Source organism: Nyctereutes procyonoides, unplaced genomic scaffold (genome assembly GCF_905146905.1).
Source record: "Nyctereutes procyonoides isolate TBG_1078 unplaced genomic scaffold, NYPRO_anot_genome, whole genome shotgun sequence".
Taxonomy (NCBI): domain Eukaryota; kingdom Metazoa; phylum Chordata; class Mammalia; order Carnivora; family Canidae; genus Nyctereutes; species Nyctereutes procyonoides.
Window position 1 is genome coordinate 5,975,954 of NW_026575043.1, and position 21,040 is coordinate 5,996,993.

Consider the following 21,040-nt stretch of genomic DNA (forward strand, 5'->3'; position numbering starts at 1 on the left):
GATTCATATGCTCTCGGATCACTGATGTTTATCCTTTAGGATAGGAATGACATACTAAGTACAGCATGCCACTGCTTGAGTTTAATTATATAATCACTGAAAGTTTTGTCTGATTTTAAATTAAGCTTATCAAAATTATGTGTGAATATGAGTGTATTTATGCACACATACTCATATGATATCATATGCTTTTTAAATTTTGTCCCCTTACCTAGATTCCCATATTCCTATATACAAAAAAACCTGTCTTGTGATAATTTATATTACCTAAAACTATATACAACTCAAAAACAATATAGAAATTAATAGTCCTCACAACTTACATGCATGACTCCATTAGTGTAGGGGAAAGAAAAAGCCATCTCTATTGTTCAAAAGTCAACAGGAATTAGGTCAGACTTCTGGTTCTGGGTGAGATGAAATATAAGCATAATTCAAGCACCTCTTCCACTGAACAGAACTATACAATCTGAACACATGATATAGAGGAGAAAACTCTGAGGAATAAATAGGCAAATCAAATCATGATACAGAGTTTGAAAACTCTGAGGAATAAGTAGGCAAATCCAAAAAGACCGATGGGACTAAAGTACCAAGTGGCAGTGGGTTTACTTACCATTTATTGACCAGGAGAATCTTTTAGCCTGACCTTAATATAGCCAGAAATCTAGAAATGAGCATTGCACTCAAGTAGATGAAAGCTACAAGTGCTTGATAGTGGACAGCCCAGGTGCCTCAGCGGTTTAGTGCTGCCTTCAGCTCGGGGGCGTAATCCTAGAATCCCCAGATCGAGTCCCACATAGGGCTCCCTGCTTCTCCCTCTGCCTCTGTGTGTGTGTGTGTGTCTCATAAATAAATAAAATCTTTAAGGAAAAATAATAATAATAATTTTGGCTCCTGGAAAGAGAATGGGGACTCCTAACACTCCCAGGAGAATAGAAATCCCCAACTTTGTTCTGTATTTTCCCTTTCCTGCCAGTTTTCTGATGATCTTGCCCCTAGACAGTTCTGTGGCAGTGATGGCAGAGAGCTGTAACAGGAGTCAGTGAGAATGAAAACTCTGATGAAGAAAATCTTTCTACCCACTTCATAAAGTTGTGATCAGAAGACACTGAAGCCAATCCCTTGCATTTCTTTTACACTGTCCTTCTGCTGCTTGGGCACTAATAGAGATGCACACAGCAGAACCTAGAGAAATAAGAAGGTGATTTGCCAAGAAACTGAAAGGTACAAGGAAAATGGAGAGGGAGATGCTCAGATCATCACCACGCCCAAAATGCGTGGATCAGAATGTAATTACATACCAAAGATTTTGAGAAATGAACTAACAGATGGGCGGCTAGAAGGTACATGCTCAGAAAGTAACTAAAGAGTACTACGAGGACTTTGAAAAGTAAAATGATATTGAAGCATAAGCATCCACTGAACAAAGGTTGAAACCTGCAGCCTAAATCTAACCAGGTCAAATGCCTGCCAGGTCAAAAAAAAAAAAAAAAAAATCAACATTCTTCATAAGATTTAAACACAACCCAGAGTCTCATAATGTAATCTTCAAAATATTCAGGATAGATTCCAAAATTACTCAACATACCAAGTACCATAAGAACTTCAACTCATACAGGAAAAGATAGTCAACAGACACCAATGTCGACATGATACAGATGTTGAAATTCTGTGACAAAGTCTTTAAGGCAGCTATTATATAAATGTTTCAATGACCTATCATGAACATTCTTGAAACAAATGTTAAATAAAATGTCTCAACAAAGAAATGGGGAATATAAAGAGAAAACAAATGTAAATCCTAGAACTGAAAACGACAATCATACAAAATTTTTTAGATCACTCAAGAGCAGAGTGAAGATGGGAGATGAAGACATCATTAGACTTTAAGCTCAATCTAAGAAATGATCAAATCTGAAGAGAAAATAAATTCAGAAAATAAATGAACAGAGCTTCAGAGACATGTAACTCAATAACAGAAGAAGGTCTACATTCATGCCATCAAAGTCCATGAAGGATATAGGGAAAAACCTGTGTGGGGTGCCTAGGTAGCTCAGTAAGGTAAGCCTCTGACTCTTGATTTTGCCTCAGGTCTCAATCTTAGGTTCATGTGATCAAACAACATGTTGGGCTCCACGATGGGTTAGAGTATACTTTTAAAAAAAGTGTGCAAAAATATATTTGAAAAAACATGAGTGGAAAATTTGCTACCTTCAACAAAAGACACGAACCTACAAATTCAAGAATCTGAGCCAACCTTAAACAGAGTAAACCCAAAGCCATCTATGCTAAGACAAACTGCTACAGACTAAAGACATGGCATTTAAGGTGGTAAAAAAAAAAAAAAAAAAAAAAATTCTGGAACCATACAGTGGCGATGGCTGCAAAACATTTGACTGTAACTAATGCTATGAACTGTACACTGCAAAATGGTTAAAATAGTAAATTTTATGTTATGTGTATTTGACCACAATTAAAAACAACAAAGAAATAATTTCAAAGTAGCCAAAGTAAAATGACATGTTACATATAGGGAAATGACGATTAGAATGATTGTGGATATCTTGTAGAAACCATTGAGGCTAGAAAGAAGGAAGTAGCATAAAATCTTTAACAAACTGTAATCTCAGGTTTTATATCCAGTAAAAACATCTGCAATGACAGCAAAATAAAGACATTCTCAGATGAAGAGAAGCAGATAGCAGACCTGCTCTAAAAGAATTACCGAAAGAAATTCAGAAACAAAGAAAATGATACTAGAAGGAAACATAAACAACAAGAAAAAAGAAAAGAAATGGTAAATATCTAGATAAATAAAATAGACTACTCTCCTCTTGAGCTCTTTAAAATGTGCTTGATGGTTGAAAGCAAAAAGTGCCTGATGGGATTTTCAATACATGTCGATATTATATGAGACAAGAACATCAAGAAGGAATTCTAAAGGGACCTACAGGAAGAGTTCTACAGCCCAAATACAGTGGTAAGATATAAATTATATGTTAAAAAATTTAGTATGTATTTTGTAATCCATGAAGCTACCACTGGAATAAAACTATACAAAGAGATATCAAAATCACAATTAACATGGAACATTAAAACTGAATGAAAGGAAAAGTAAACAAAAATAATGGACCAGTGGACCTAAATCCAAATATATCAATATTTATATTAAATACACATGGTCTAAACACAGCAATAAAATGTCAGAGATAATCAAATTGAAATTTTTTTAAGATTTATTCATTCCATTGAGAGTGAGGGAGACGGACCATGTACATGAGCAGAGATAAGGGCAGAAGGAGGGTAAGAATCCTCAAGCAGACTCCCTGATGAGTGCAGAGCCAGAGGACATGGGACTCAATCCCAGGAACCTGAGATCATGATTTGAGCCAAAACCGAGAGTCGGCCACTTAAAGCGAAGGAGCCACCCAGGTACCCTTCAAATTGCGTTTTTTAAATGACTCAGCTATGTGCTATGATAAATTCACTTTAAATATATTTATATAGGTAGGTTAAAAGTTAAAGGGTGAAAAATATATAATGCAATTTTTTTAAAACCTTTAAAAGCAAACAATACAGGCAAAAAAAAACATGAACAGACATTTCTCTGAAGATATGCTGATAGCAAATAAGTACATGCAAAGATCTTCAACATCAGTAACCATCAGGGAAGTCCAAATTAAAACCACAATGAGGTATCACTACAAACCTATCAGAATGGTTAAGATAAAACAAAGTGACAACATCAAATTCTGGAAAGAATGTAGAGAAACAGGATCATTTATGCAGTGCTGTTGGGAATATAAAATGATACAACCACTTGGAAATCCACTAAATAAGGTTTAGCTTCTCACAATATTAAACATTTAAAAATTACTCAGCAATAAAAAAAGAACTATTGGGACAAGTTTACATGAATCTCTGGGGAATTATGTGGAGTGAAAAAAAGCCAATCCCAAAAAGTTATGTGCTATATGAGTCCATGTATGTAACATTCTTGAAGTTCCAGTTATCGAAATGGAGAGCAGAGTACTGGTTGCTACGGCTGGAGATTGGGAGGAAGCGGAGGAAAGCCAAGTGTGGTTATGGAAGGACAAGAGGAAGGCCCCTTGTAGCAGGGGAATTGCTCTATCTTGACAATGGGGTAAACACAGAAACCCACACGCAGGATAAAAGTACATTTGAAAGCATACACACACAAGTTACATGTAAAACTGCGGGAATCTAAGTAAGATCAGTGATTTGAATCGATGTCCACATCCTGACTGGGACCTCATATTATACTCTGTAAAAATGTTATGATTAAGAGAAATTAAATCAAGTGTTCACTCCTATGCTGCATGTGAATTGATAATTATGGCAGATTAAAAATATTTGTGACAGAGAGAGAGAAAACGCATGAGCATGCACAAGTAAGGAGTGGGCAGAGGGAGAGAGAGAATCCTCAAGCAGACTCCCTGCTGAATGCAGAGTTGGACTCAAAGCTCGATCCCAGGACCCTGAGATCATGACCTGAGCCAAAATCAAGAGTCCAATGCTTAACTTATTGAGCCACCCAGGTGCCCCAGATTAAAAATATTAAAAAGAAAAAAAGGAAACTGGGGTGAAAGACTATATAAATATCAGAGAAAGCAGTCCTTAGAACAAAGAAAATTATTAGGGATAAAGATGGAGTACCGCATAATGAATGATTCACCAGGAAGACATGTGTATATGCACCCAACAACAGAGCTTAAAATACACAAAGCAAACCTGACCTAAAAAAAAAGAGAGAGACAGAGAGAGAGAGAAGTAGATACAGATACAGTAAACCCCACTGCATACTTGGTTTTGCTCTCGAGGTTTCAGTTACCCACGTCCAAGCACAGTCTAGAAGCAAATGATCCTCCTTCTAAGGTACAGTCAGAAGATCAACAGTAGCCTAACACTATGGTCACAATGCCTATATTGTTCACCTCACTTCATCTGATCACACAGGCATTTTATCATCACACATCACAATAAGGGTGAGTATAGTATAGTAAGATCTTTAGAGAGCCAACGTTCATATAACTTATCACAGTATATTGTTAGAATTGCTCTATTTTTAATATTAGTTATTATTGTTAATCTCTTACTGTGCCTAATTTGTAAATTAAACTTTATCATAGGTATGTATCTATACTGAAAAACAGTGTAGATAGAGTCCAGTACTATCTGCACTGGGGATCTCAGAACACACCACCCACAGGTAAGGAAGCACTACTGTAAATCTGCAATTATAGTTGGAGACATCAAACTCCACCCCTTTCAGTAATACAGGTCAAACAAACAGACAGAAAATCAATAATGATAGCAAAGAACTGAATTTATCAACCAACTGCATCTATAGTTGACATACAGAGGACACTCTATCCAACACCAACAAAGTACACATTAAGAGTAAATGAAATATTTGACAAAAATAGACCATAACATGGGCCATAAAAAAAATCTAAATTTTAAAAGATTATAACCATATAATGTATATTCTCAGACTGCAATGCAAATAAACTACAAATCAGTAGCACAAACATCTTCAAATATCTGGAAATAAAAATTCAAATACAGACACTCCGTTTCATTTACAACATTTGAAGATTTTTAAAAAAGATTTCATTTACTTATTCATGAGACACACAAAGAAAGAGAGAAAGAAAGAGTGAAGGAGGCAGAGACAGGGGGAGAAGCAGGCTCCCCGAAGAGCAGGGAACCCAACAAGGGACTCGATCCCAAGACCCCAGGATCATGACCTGAGCCGAAGGCAAATGCTTAACTAACTGAGCCACTCAGGCACTCCTAACATTTGAAAAATTTATAATTAAATCTAACTAAGTTCATTGTGCATTAAAATCAGGAGAGAAGGGTGCCTGAGTGGCTCAGTTGGTTAAGCATCTGACTCTGGATTTCAGGGTCATGAGTTCGAGCCCCATGTTGGGCTTCATACTGGGCATAGAGCCTACTTTAATTAATTAATTAATATCAAGAGAGATTTAAGTCTTTGATTTGTAAATCGCAAGGTAGGCCTCATTGAGGCTTGTGTATCTCCCACTCTAATACAGCCAATATTGGTGTGGAGCATTAAGAAACCATTTGATCTACTCTGAAACTGCAAGCTCACACCAAATAAGTACTACTCCCTAATCAGTTGCTCATAAGTCACTAAAAGACAATTAACTTTATCAATAGGATCTTTTTCACCTTAGTTTTCTGTTACTCATCTTGCAATATATATTATTAACAGCAATAATCATTTAAGAATTCAGTGCTATAAAACATAACTAAATCCATGTTGGGATTCTGTGTGCCTTGGCCTGATCCCATCTGTCCAGCTTCCTTTTGCCTTGAGATAAGTTTAGGTATTTCATGCTTGAAAAGATCTCCATTTCTGAAATGTGAATGACTTTTAGACTCTTGAAATACTTAGGAGACTTTCTAATTTAGAGGAAATAAAGTTTGGCTTCCTAAGGACATAGGTCAGGGTTGAGATAATCTGTCAAATATGTCAAATGAAGGAGGAGTTGGCTAGGGCATATTTTAATATTCTAATTGTATTTGATGCCAGTGTTTCTGTATCATCTAATTGCAAAAATTACACTCTCATTTCCGATAGATAACAATATAGTTATTTTAAGAGCCAAAGGAATATATGCCAACAGATTATCATGTGTTAATAGATGTAAAATATGCCTTTTTACAATGATCCACATGAAGAGAAAAAAAATGTTTAACAACCATTGCTTCCATCTTCACCTTACCTTCACTCAGCAAATATTTACTGACTGTCTTTTGGGTGCCAGACATTACACAGTCATTGCTCTTTAGAAACACCCAGTTCAGCAGGGAGACAGACACATAAACAATGACAATTTAATATGCTATTTGCTGTAACAAAGGGGTCACAGACAAAGGAATATTGACAGAGGCTTCAAGAGAAAACATCCGGGCTAGGCTGGTGAGTAAGTGGCACAGTCTTCAGGAGGAAGAGGAGAAAGGAGGAGGAACCAAGAAAAAGACAGGTCCATTCATGGACAGAACAGGAAAGAGCATTATTCCCTAACAACAGTAGGACCCAGGACACTTGAAGCAGTGGATGAGGAGGGAGAAAACAGGAGGACAATTCAGAAAAACCAGTTTGGGAAGGGTCTTGTCTACCCTGGAGGATATGAAGCAAGGGAAAGAAGTCATCAGAAACTTCCTTCAGAATCCAGCTCTGGAGACAGTATCTGTTGCCAGCAAGAAATGATAAGAGAGTGAATGAAAACACAGTCCAGGGATATTTAGCAGATGAAACAGAAAAGACAGTGACTCAATTGGCTGTGAGGAAGGAGTCGTCAAGGATGAATCCCAGCATCTAACTTGGACCCATTCTAAAGACAAACAATATAAGGAGAAAAAATTGGGTGTAGAGAATGAATTTGTTTCTAATCTCTTGGTGTCTAACATGATGTATCTCCCACATAACTAGATGGAACCTTATAGCAGAACAGGAATGTGAGTTTTAAGAGAGCCACCAAGGGGCTAGAGACAAAGAAGTCAACGATTAATAAGTTATTGAAGTCTCTGGCGACAGATGAAATCAAACAAGGAAAATATAGTATTGTAATAAATGTAATTGAAAACCAATTGGAAGTTTCACTACACAGTTCCCTTTGTTTCAAAGTTTGTAAGCCATGTTCCAAAACAATAATAAAAAACAATAACTATGCACTGTTCTTCCATCAACAGTGAACTCCACTTCTAGGGGAGCCTGGGTGGCTCAGTCGGCTAAGCATCTACTTTCAGCTGAGGTCATGATCCCAGAATCCTGGGATTGAGCCCCACATGGGGCTCTCTGCTTAGGAGGGGAGTCTGCTTCAGCCTCGCCCTCTACTCCTGCTCTCTCTCAAATAAATAAAATCTTTTTAAAAATAAATAACAACAACAACAAAACCACAGTGAACTCCACTTCTAGAAGGCCAATTAGTAACTCCTATCTCCTACCTACTCCAGCCTGGGTAGAGTTACAATGGCTGATTAAATAGAACACAGAGTCAGCAGGCCCTGTCCTACCTAAGTTCTCATCAAAACCCCAGAACATTAGTAGCCTCACTTACATAGAACACTTCTCTCCTCTATTCCTTACCATAGCCTTGTCCCTCCTGTTGTTTTTTTTTCTTTGGGGGGCGGGGGGTATATCTATATGTCAAACATACACTACAAACTACAAACCCCTCTTGGAGCAGTTGGTATACGATAAAATATGATTAATTACTTCAGATATAAATATGGTGAGGAGGAATCATATTGCTTTAGATATCTGTGAGGAAACAGTGAAGTAGTCAGAACTAGAATGGGTGAAAGGAATTACAAAATCCAGGCAAAATGTGGGCTGCCCCCTTAATAATTGGTTTTGGGCATCTAAGTCCACCTCGCCTATCTCTAAGTGTACAATGCTCCTGGCAGGAGAACTGAGATGGAGGGGGAGAGTACAGGAAAATTCCACCAAATTTTAGGCACTCAAGAACTAATATAAAGTAAGAGAGGGACCTAGCAACGACTCTGGTATTCAATCCCTCTTCCAGAAATCCAGAAAAGCTAATGCTACTAAAGCATCTGAAATTGAAAATAGCATTCTTATCAGAAATCTTTGATAGCAAAGTATTGTAGAAAGATCCCCAAACCAGGAAATGTGAAAAAACCAAGAGTCTTGAAGGGTCAAATACCCCAAGTTGACCTGAGCTTTGCAAACTTCATTTATGCATTCAGCAAAGTGATCCTGTGCTGTACCATTGCCCTGACAGAGACAGATGTACTGAGAGACGAAAAACACCTGGAGACTTTTTGCTCCCATCTCCTAACATAATGTTCTAAATAAAATATCTTAATATTCTGTGAGGTCTCTCATTATCACCAGCCACATCTCCAGAAATAAAGAAATATGAACTGCTGGTATCTTGTTAGGCCTGTCTTTCAGAAGTTGCTTTGGGGGCTTTCCTGACTTGCCCTCAAGATTTTTCAGACTGCTCTGTAATAAAGATGATTGAAATGCATATTGTGTTAACAGATACTTCCTTGGAAGGAAATAAACAGGCGGACAATACCTCACTCATCAGAGACAGCCAGACATACCTATAGGGTATGCAAAGCAAGCCAAAATTCTTCATGTTTTGAAAAGGAAAAATAATTTAATACAGATCTACTAAGAAAAATGTGCCAGCAATACTCAAGATGATGTCATATCAGCTGCTAAGTTCAGGTCAACTACAGTGCAACACGAGGCTTGGGCCTGGAGACCAGCAGAACCCAATCCACTGTGCCCCCAAAACCAATCCACACACTTGCTCATAATCTACCCAAATGACACTTTTCCACTCTGGATAGTGATACAGTAATTTGGGTATCAAATTCTGGCCTTTCAAATGCTAGGCACAGAATATACATGGAGATATCCAGTCTACAAAGTGTTGTGTAGTTCAGAGGGGGCCATAAAACCTCACCTGAGCACTGTCAAAATAAAGAAGTTTGATTTTCCTCAACCATTCCGTGTCCGTCATCACTGACCCCGATGCTACCAGATGAAAACTGATGTGCCCCTGCCTAAAATATGGGCAGCGATCAAGGCAAGAGAAATTGACAGGAAAAAGCAGAAATCAGATAAGAGAACCCTGGAGAGCTGGGTTTGGGTTTTGTTTAATGCTTACTCTTAGCCGATGCATCTCACAATCCACTTCTACCCACAAAGTTCTCAGGTAAGGTAAGGAGGGCAGCAGGCACCACCACCACAAGGATATGTCTGCCCTCCAAAACGCCACTTCTCTCCTTTCTTTAGGAAAATTCTGCTGAAGTGTCTCTTCTGCTCTCCTAAAACTATCACCACATAGTAAGTATGAGCATCATTTCAATAAAAGCAGAGTAGGAGGAGGTCAAGGCTGTGTATACATCCTAACGCCCTAGTGATAGGGACAGAGCAGATTTATGGCCCTGGTCAAGTGTTTTTATCTTTCCATAGGAGACAGCTAGTTAGGACTCAAGAGTGAGATACTAACAAGAATGCAGTCCCTCTCACTCGTTATCATTTGTAAATTCCCTGCCCAATTTGATAACAAATATCACTTTTTCTTCAGTGTCATTGGCAAAGAAAAGAAAAAAACATCACTGTGATAACAAAGGTGCCATTATTTCTGGTAGCATTTTCCTGGGTCCTGTTAATAATCACACATGCAGTCGACGCATGGCCCTAGGTTCTCACATCACTAAATAAATACTGCCTAGTGGCAAATATTAGTTATCCCCAACTTTGCATTCCAAAGGAGTCATGAAACCTATCAGAAAGGTCAGATCTCAGTAAATAAGGCCAAGGCAAAAAAAAAAAAAATGTTTTAAAAGTCTCCTATTCACACTATTTCCTAGTTTCAACACCAATTCCTGTGTCTCTGAATCTCAATGGCATTTCCAACAGACATAACAGTGGTCATTGTGATTCCATTATATTTGACATCATGCATTTGATTGCAGTAGTTTATAAAAACAGAGTCCTAGATGCAGCTTCTGGATCAGGGACTTTTAAGATTTGTTAAATACAGGGTACAAGAACGGCCTTAAATTACACATTCAAAATTTGTGTACATATAGTTTTCTCAGGAAAAAATCCACAGTTTTCTTGAATTCTCAAGGACTCATACTACACTTCCCTTTTTAGAAGAACTGAGAGCAAACTGATTGTTCTCGATTCTTGCTGTGCATCAGAAGAATCTATGGAGAACCTTTATAAAAAATCTGTGTCCTAAGACTCCACTCTACCCTGACTAAATCAGAATCTTGATAGACAAGGCCCACATGCATTAATCTTAAAAAAAAAAAAAAAAGAAAGAAAGAAAGAAAAAGCCTCTTGAATGATTATAGTACACACCAGGGCTCTGAAACATTATGTAGCTTCAACAGAAAGGTCTTTTTGTCCAATCACTGAACTTTAAACCTAGAAGAATCCAATGAAATCAAAAAATTAGAACATTCCTTTTATAGGGAGGAGCCAGATCTGTTGAGAAACTTGCCCAGGACCACAACTAGTTAGAAATGGAACTGCTGCCAGGACTCTAGTTACTCAAAACAAGAATATTATATGCAAATGGATTCTCCCCTGAAAAATAAAATATGAACCCCAAAATGTACTGCTTTTAGATTCTTTAAAATCACAATTACTTTTTTATAAGAAAAATCATAAAATCGGGTTTAACATTCTTTCTACTCAGTTTTCTACAACCACCTCCTGAATTTCTTTAAGAGAAAAAGTTCAACCCTTATATCTCATACGTAAAAATTAACCAACATCTGCATAAAGACTGTAGTAAATATACGAGAATCATAATAGTAGGGATAAGCCACAGAGGGTAGTTGATTATGATAAATACTCGGTGAAGATTGGCTGACCCCTTTATCAACTGGGTGAGAAATTCTTGATTATCCTAATTATGGCTCACCACAATTGTTTGTACTTTTCATTCTAGCTATTTTATTTTAATTATCAAAAAAAAAGAACCAGACCATCCCCACAAAGGGAGATAAAACAGCCAAGGAATCTCCTGTGCTTCAGAAGGTATTTACATATCCCAAACCAGAATAGATCATTGAATAGATCAAATAGCATATTTATCCCAACAGAAAACTTTTAAATGCAATCTAAGTATAAGCGGGGAAAAAAAAGGAAAGGAGGTGACATTTCCTTTGTTAAACTTCACAATAAATTTACACCCGGATTCAGCAAGTGCCTTTCAGTGGCTTCACAGTAGCTGAGATAATTATACTACAGCCCTCTTGATGTATGAGTCCCCATTGAGAGAAGTCAGCTGAATCCCAAGGACAGCATTCCAGGGCGGTTAAAAGAATTTTTTCAATACACACCCACTGAGTGGCTCGGTTCAGACAAGATTTCCCCCTACCCCAGTGAAGGAGACAGTAGAGGGCATGGGGCAGAGTTCATTTTGTTGACAGGAATGCAGGCAGGTACATGAAAACTGCTAACATGCAAGTACTCATCAGACACCAAGAACTGATCTCAAATTTTAACCTATTACCTCCAGGAGATCATAAATGCTAAAGGACTAAAAAGTTTCAATTTATAGGTTTAACCTCTCAGAGAGCCTGGGACAATGCCTCACATACAATGGAGAATGAGTAGACAAGTGATGAATTGAATGAAAAGGAAAGTCCTGAACCTCAGTCCCAGAGGGCACAAGTATTCCCTGCAACTAATGGTGCTCCACACCACATCTTGTTTTGTTACCACTCCTCCCCCATCTGTATCTCTGGTGAAGGCAAAGTGTCTAGTCCTTGGCAGGGGCACATTTTATATACAAATGACAGGAGAGCAAGCCACCTGCAAGGAATCTAACAATTTTATATATTTTATCCTTATTTCCGGTTTCTTCCTATTAAAGTGTCAGTTCTACAAAGGCAGGAAGTCATGTCTGCATACAGATATTACAAACTGTATGGCTAAGCTAATACGTAAGCAAAAAAGAAATAACCAATATAAATATTTTTTAATATATGTTATCAAACAAATAAATATTTAAGTAAAAACAGACTGGGCTTCACCCTGGAGAGACATCATCCTACCTAGTAGGTCTCACTCTTGTCACTGTGTAACATGGACATGATCCAGGCTGAAGTGGAAGCTGAAACTTTCCTGCTAGAAGTCTTTTCATTTATGTGATATTAATACTTTATAAATGCAAAATTATACATATTTTGCAATAAATGCTCATTCTAATCCTGTAGATGGTGCCATCCTTAGCCCCAGGCCACAAGACTCCATGGCCAAAAGCACATGCCCACTAGGATCCCTGAAACCCCTTCTGTATCGTGGTCTAGGCACTATGGCCCCACGTTCCCTGTTCAAACAGCCCAAGTTCATTTATATAGAGACTGTGCAGAATTTGCCCCCAGATACTCACCGAACCTTCAACAGACAAACCCAACGTCCACAATGTGAGGTGTGGACAAGAGTATTCACATGTAGACTCATGCATGCTAGGCCCATGCTTCTGTTCATGCTACCTGGCCAGGGGAAGATAACTCAAGAATTTGAACACTAGGGGCACCTGGGTAGCTCAGTCGGTTAAGCATCTGCCTTCAGCTCAGGTCATGATGCCAGGGTCCTGGGATTGAGTCCCACATGGGGTTCCTTGGCTCAACAAGGAACCTGTTTCTCCCTCTCCTGCTCCTGCTCCCCCTGCTTGTGTTCTCTCTCAATCTCTCTCTGTGTCAAATAAACAAAACCTTAAAAAGAAAAAAAAAAAAAGAATTTGGAAACTCAAAATTTAAACCTGGCCTTCAAGGTTATCATGAAGGTATATTTTTTGGAGTAGGACAAGTGCTGAACACAATGACAGTTTTTTAGTTTGATTTATAACTTCCAAATACTTACGTATACAGAATGTGGACCTGCATTCACATTCTTGTCCTGGGCACCACAAAGAAAGCAGGGCAGTGTTAGGGAAACGGGCTCAGGGCAGGTGGCCGTCGTAAGGGTCCAGAGCCAGTCACCAGGAGAACAAGACCTCAAATCCAACCCTCTACACCCTCACTGTCACTTCTTAGAGCAAACCTTCTCTCCCCTCCACTCCACTGCTTCCAAACACCTGGGTGTGGCCTCTCATGTCGTGATTCCATCACCCTGAAGAGTTGAGGCCACTGGTCTGGGAACCCAGAGGCCACCCTCCGGCATCCTGCGCTTTCTCGTCAATACCACAGGAGCCAAACGCAGACAACTTTAAGTCCAAATGTTTGCTCTACCTGTGCATGCTTGTAGCTACCTGTAGTGTAGACAGAATTTATGCTACAGGTAAGCAAGCAGTGACACATGCCTCAGGAACCTCACAGGATGCAGCCTGAGGCTTCTGAACATACATCTTTTTATAACTCTAAACCCAGAAGTGCATTAGTGTTCTTGCAAAACAGGCTGTACGGCAGTTTAGAAAGCCTACATATAATACCTTCATAAGACCTGTACTTAGAGATCCTTTCATCCAAGAAATTCAAAGCACTTTACAAGCTCCGAGCCATTCAGCCAAACACTCCAGGGAGGTATGCAGGTGGCCAGGGTTATACTCATTGACAAAGAAACTGAGGCAGGCTGACAGCCTTAAGTACCGTTCTTTAAAACAGTCTGTGCTTTTGGAAAATAAATGGCTTTAAACATCCACAAAAACACACCACCGATATGGGGGAGGGGGGCGAGACTTGTACTATTTTTATAGAAATTAAATTGAATGTAACAGAATTAAATACTATGTCACAGAAATCTAGGCCTTGCTGTACTTCTTTCAACCAAAAGGCCAAAAATGTACGCTCTGTCCGCTGCAAGTAGCATATCATTAGATTTGAGATCCCATCACCTTTCAAAATGCAAATTTCACAATCACAAATTTTAAACAGAAATCACACACTACACACCCCCAATCAAATTAGGCTCTTACACCTTTGGTCAAAAAGCACTTAGCAAAGGTGATTAGCATGTTCTCTCTAGGCTAGATAGGAATCCATTTCAAACCAGAGATTAGCTTCATTTGCTTTTTAGTGGGAGGTAAATGGCCCCAGGGAAGTCTGTCTGAGAGTGGTGGAGGAAGAGTCCTCTTATAAATAAAGAAGATTAGGCATTCAGGAAGAATAAAGCATATAAAGTAGCCATTGCAGTTACCTTCATATAAGCAAAACAAACTCTGCACTAAAAACATGTATCTCAAAGTTCTATTCTTAATAATCCAGCACTTAGTGAACACTTATTGTATGCTATCCGCTCTTCTGGGTGTCTGGGTGTTTAGCAATAAACTATTTTACAGACAAGGAAGCTGACTCAAAAAAAAAAAAAAATTGACCCACACAGTCTCAAAGAGCTCATGGTGGTGTTGGAAAAAAAAAAAATCATCTGTTCACTCACTAAGCCCAACTGCCCAGAGTCTGAAATACAAACGTTTACATCAATCTTCCAGGAAGCTTTCCATCTGATGGAGGAATGTGCACATGAAACAGGTTTCAAACAGGCACCTCAGAAACACAGGAGCAAAGCGGTGGAGGCAGAAGAGGGCTGGGGCAGGAAGGAGGGTTTGCAGAGAGAAGGTCCATTCCAACAGGCAAATTAGGGGAAGGGGGAAGGAACTTTAGACCGGTGGAAATGTCTTATGCTAATGTACCAAGACATTCGAGAAACAAACCCAAGTCACCTGGGTTGTCTGGCATGGCTCCAGAGAGCCAGGATACATGAGAAGAGTTAGTAAAATGTAATCTGGGGCTGGATAGGTATGGGTAGATAGGCATTGGATATCCAGAGCTAAGGTATACACAACTGTCAAAGTAATTGCTCAGTAAGATAAGTTTCCTGGAGGAGGGCTGGGGGGAACCTCCCTTGGATCCTAGAGTGGTGGTTTCTGTCTCCTATTGTTTAAAAGGACTGACCAGTTGATTCTTTCTTCATCATTAGAGCTAGCACAGAGATAATGGCCTACAGGTACCACTGCCAGCACCTTCCTTATATTAACTTATTTCAGACAAACCCAAAAAGGTAAATTTTATTACTATGACCATATTCCAGTAGAACTGAGGCACAGTGATGTTCCAGAAGAAACACCTGCTAGATGGGACTTTATGGGCTTCGTGTCCACAAAGCACACCGCAAACCAAGTGCAGAGTTATTGATAAGAATTTCCTTTCTAATTCCCTATGCTCTTTCCTCCCATCCTGTGCATCCTCACGATGCAAGTGTTGTGGACTCCCCAGGAGATGACTGATAAGCTCATGAACACTATCTTCTCGTCCATCACATAGTGCCTGCCACTTTCCTCCACTTCAGTCTCATGCAGGGTGCCTCAGTGACCCAGTCGTGTGAGTATCCAACTCTTGATTTCAACTCAGGTCATGATCTCAGGGTCATGAGATCAAGCCCTATGTCCGGCTTCATGTTCATCATGGAGTCAGCTTGCAATCATCTCCCTCTTCCACTCCTGACTAGCACATTCTCTGTCTCCCTCTCTCTCTCTCTCAAAATTAAAAAAAAAATAAAAAAAGAAAGAAAATCAAAGGAAAGAGCCAACGTCAAAGGTGCCATGCCCAATGTACTAATTTAGCTGCTGAGACACCAACAGTATCATATCCACCTATTATCCACACCACCTACTCTTATTGCTGCCAACCCCAATCCATGATGGAGTGAGTGGTGTCACTTTACATATCAATGTGGCACACAGATATTGGTCAATCAGTTCCCTTCAGTTTTTGGTTTCACCCTTTTTTTTTAATTTGGTCTTTTTAAAGATTTTTTTATGTATTTGAGAGATTGAGAGAGAGAGAGAGAGAGAGAGAAGGAGAGGGAAGGGGAAAGAGAGAGAGGGACAAAGCAAGCATGAGCAGAGGATGGTCAGAGGGAGAAGCAGAGTCCCTGCTGAGCAGGGAGCCTGACGAGGGGCTTGATCCCAGCATCCTGAGATTATGACCTGGACCAAAGGCAGACACTTAACTGACTGAGCCACTCAGGTGCCCCTGGTTTCACTTTAACATCATCAAATATCCTTAGGTATCTAGCCTGACTCCAGGAGGTGTTGAATTGTAGAATAACCCAAATGATTGTCAGCATGCCCTCCTTGAACTCCTCCTCCCTTCTAGTAACACATTTTGAAGTTTGGTTTACATAAACAATCCTCCATTGGTTAACAAGCTCCTTTAGACAAACATGAGAGATGCATAAAGTCCACAATTCAGGGTTTGAGAAGATTTGTAAAGTACTTAGAATAATTCATGGCACGTAGTAAGCACTCATTAACCATTGTTTGTTATCATAAGTATTTATTCTCAGATAGGTATACTTAAATAGTTATTGCTTTGATTGTATAAGGTGCCACCAGGTTACCTGTCCTTTCAATATTTCTTGTCCAATTCAACTAACTCTTCCCATTGAACCAGGTCTTTCCCACAGTTTCCTCCAACAATGACAAAAATAGACTCCTAGAAACCAAAACACCAGACCTCCAGACTTGCCAAGACAAGACTGAATTTAAGACTATGAGTAAGCATGGAGCAGGCCAAAGCCATACCACTGGTTACATCTTAAAGTCTGCTTTCACGCATGCATTTAGAACTATCCATGGATGGGCGAGACTCCTGAACGATAATATAGACTACACCTGACCAAAGAGCCCCCTCCTGCCGACCTGACTGAGGGCTAAAAAAGAATCATGGCCACATGCCTTGCACTTCGGTTGACATGTTGACACAAACCCAGCTGCTGTCAGACTGTGTGACCTCACCCCAGGATGGGAGCCAGACACTTCACTTGAAATCTCTGCATTTATCAGATATGGAAGGTGTTTACTTGCTTTCTCTTTTGGCAAAACAAAAGAGAGCAGGGACCAGAGGAGGTGAGAAGGTAGAACCACAAATTGTCCAGACTCCATTACCCTAAATTACTTGATGAATCAATATTACTTGTTCCCGTTTCAATAGGAGGTAAACAACTATTAAAAATATCTGATCTTGGGACAGCTGGGTGGCTCAGTCAGTTAGGTGTCTGCCTTCAGCTCAGGCCACGATCCCAGGGTCCTGGGATCAAGCCCCACATCAGGCTCCCTGCTCAATGGGAAGCCTGCTTCTCCCTCTCCCTCTGACCCTCCTTCTGCTCATGCTCTCCCTCACTCTAAAATAAATAAGTAAAATATTTTTTTAATCTGATCTTCATTGTGCTTTTAATCTCTTTTCCCCCTATATCAGAGAATGAATATTCGTGGCCTCCTCACTAAAGGGTATCCCCCTTCAGGGCAACCTCAGGAAAAACCCATTTCCCTCTTCTTCTACCTTTTTACCCTTCTTCTATCACTCCTTGGTCAGTTGACTGCAATCCATTAACTGTGACAGAGTCCAGCATCCTGGCACATCCCTTCCTCAGCATGTCCCAGTGGGAAAGCCAAGATCACACTCATTGTAGACATTGTCCTGATTCTTGGCTGGTTGAATGATCTCAGGCCAATTTCCTCACCTCTACCTCTGCAGCCCTATCACCACCAAAATCCTCCCAAGTTATGAGCCCACAAGGTGTTCCACCATGCACAGACACCAAGAATCACGGGAAACCAGATCCCAGTCTTACCGTATAGGTGAAAGAGCTGTGTCCGTAGGAGTGGGGGCCACCTAGGGAACAAATTAAGACAACTGAATATAGGAGGGAAAAAAAGAAAACAAAAGAAACACTTCATCTTAGCCCCTAAGTGAAATTCAAAAGTGTGAGGGCCCACAGCGCAATGCAGAAGAGCTGGCAAGGAGCCCAGTGGTACACCTGAAATCTTTCCTCTCCACCAAGGCAGACTATTTTTATATCTGATGTACTAGAAAGGGAAAATTAGGCAGATGGAGTGTGTTTTTATACATATTTTTTTAAAATTAGAATATAGCACTGACTTTACAAAAATGGCTTAGCGAGTTGTTTCACCACTGATTTTAAAGTAATTTTAGGTGTTTTTAAGACATACAGCCATTTATTAGGTGATATAAAGCATAGGCAAACAATAAATAATATTTCAATGGAACTGAATAGCTCTCTACTCTTTCTTTTTAGGAAAGATCAAGCTAGGGCCAAAATGTTCCACTCTGCTCCCTCTTCTTCGTTTAACGAATGTCCCATGTGTCAATAACACACATTTAGAAGCTCCAAACAGAGGAAGCCATATGTATGACCACATACATTGAAGAATTTAATCAGTTAATGTTTCAGGATCTACCCAAACACTGACAGCACACAATCAATGGAAGAAGTTACTTTGTAAATTGGATTTTTCCCCCCTTGAATTTGAGATCTAGAAGCCTGCATGGCTTGACTTCCCTGGAAAATTTCCAGATCTGCACTTCAGTTTCAACTTTGTAGATTGGGCTTTGTTTCTTAAAGACAATAGTGAATGGTTTTGCTACTCGCTATTAAATCTGCTTTTAAGAGCAGTCTAGGTATTCTTTGCGAGAGGCTTCTGTTATTCTCATCACGTGTTTTTATTTTTGATTTTTCTTCTTTCTTCTCCATTTTAAATCCCCTCTCTTGGTGGCACGCCTAAGTGCTCAGGTAATATACATACAAATGCTTCAACGGACAGATGGGTAAGTACCATCTCGGGGTGCCCATACTTCTTAGTGAAAAAAGTACCCACAACAGAGTGCAGTAATTTCATCCCCTCAAGTGCTATAATGATCCCTGCAGGGGGTAGTTTGCAAATAAAATTGCAGCACAATGGATATATAAATTAAGGCTACCAATAATGCTTGACAATACAATGGACTAAGTTTTCTAATATTCCCATTTCTAATACACACATTGCACAAAACCAGAAAAATCACTTTAAAACCAGCAGCAACATAAAACTTGTTAAACTATTTTTTTTTTCAAAGTCAGTGCTATATCCTCATGTTTTCTAAATCAATAAAATGGTTTTCAGGAATGAAATATATACTCCAGGAGGGTAAACCTCCAAAGAGAGATCCTTTTTTAAACTGGGACTTCTCAGCTTTGTAGTTTAATCTCCATAGGCACAGGATACTTGGGCAGCACATTAATGACCAATGTTGAAGACATCTTTGCTAAAGTGCTAAATCCCAACTGGGTATCTTGTCATTAAATTTTAATACATTATTATCTCCATTTTATAGGTGAGGAAATGAAGGCAGAGAGAAGTAAAATAATTGGCCTAAGGTGACATGGCTAGTAAGTGGTAGAACCAGAATGTGAAGAGGAGAACGCCAGCTCCGGAGAATTTAGCTACCGTTCAAGATCACCCCAGTAGTAGTACTCAAGTCTCTACCTTTAAAGGGGTGGGAGGACTTTGCTTATGAGACATTCTTCCTGCCCAAAGCCCAGAAACAGCATTCCTACTAGGGTCCCCCTGAATTATGGGGATTGGTGTCTACCCACCTGTTCCACTTGCTTTTAGGAATCTAGACATGCTCTGTCTCCAGAACTGTGCATAGACCATGGAATGTCAAGGCCATCAATATTATATCACATGAACCTGAAGGTCGGTTCAAAAGGGTACCAGTTATTTATGGGAATGTGTTAGTCACCTCAGGCAGAGAGGAGAAAACGAAGAGCTTGGAAATGTTCCCATTTTACCTTAATCTTTAACATAAGAACTCTACTGCCAACTACTAACACATTCCAAAGTCAAAAGTAAAATCAGTATTTTTTAACATAAAAATATCACTTGTAGTAGTCACTTTTTAGGATTTAATGTCACCAACAAGTCAAAAGATCCCATCACATTAGATAGTACCTGAAAGCTCTCAAAAGTAAGCAACTCCTCCAGAGTGAGGCTATACCTTAATTTGAGGGTGATTTTTGCTCTAAAGGTGGTATCTGCCATTTGTAAAGAACATGAGAATAAACAAAGCATAGAAGCCTGTATCTAAAAAAAAAAAAAAAAAGAAGAAGAAGAAGCCTGTATCTATACACTGGTGATGAAACAAACCATTTGAACATTAGCAGATGCCCTATTCTACTTCTGAATTTGCTTGTTTAAAAAAAAAAAATTTCCTGGATAAAGCCCTCTCCAAGGCCAAATAAACCCTTTTGCCCTAAATACATATTTTTTTCTTCTTTCTCTCTCTCTGTCACATGCACACACACACACACACACACACACACGCACACACAGTTGGGGAAAACTCTATAACCCCAACCCCCTATTTCAGCACTTCAAAACTGTAATGAAGTACATATAAATAAAAATGAAAGATTCAGAGAAACAGGCTAATTTTTGGTAAGCTCAAAAAAAGATAACACTGCTAAATTTATCATTACACTACTAACATTCAATAATAAGAACTCACAAAAAAATCATCTGTGTTCTATAATTAGGCCACTGCGTTTCTCTGATGTCCCAACAACCTAAAGAATGTCAAGAAATAAAAAGTACAGGGCGAAGATATACAAAATTTAAGCACACCTACATAATTTAACCAGTGTTGATACGCTCACCTTTTTTAATGGAAATTTTAAAAGAGTAAGACGGGAAAA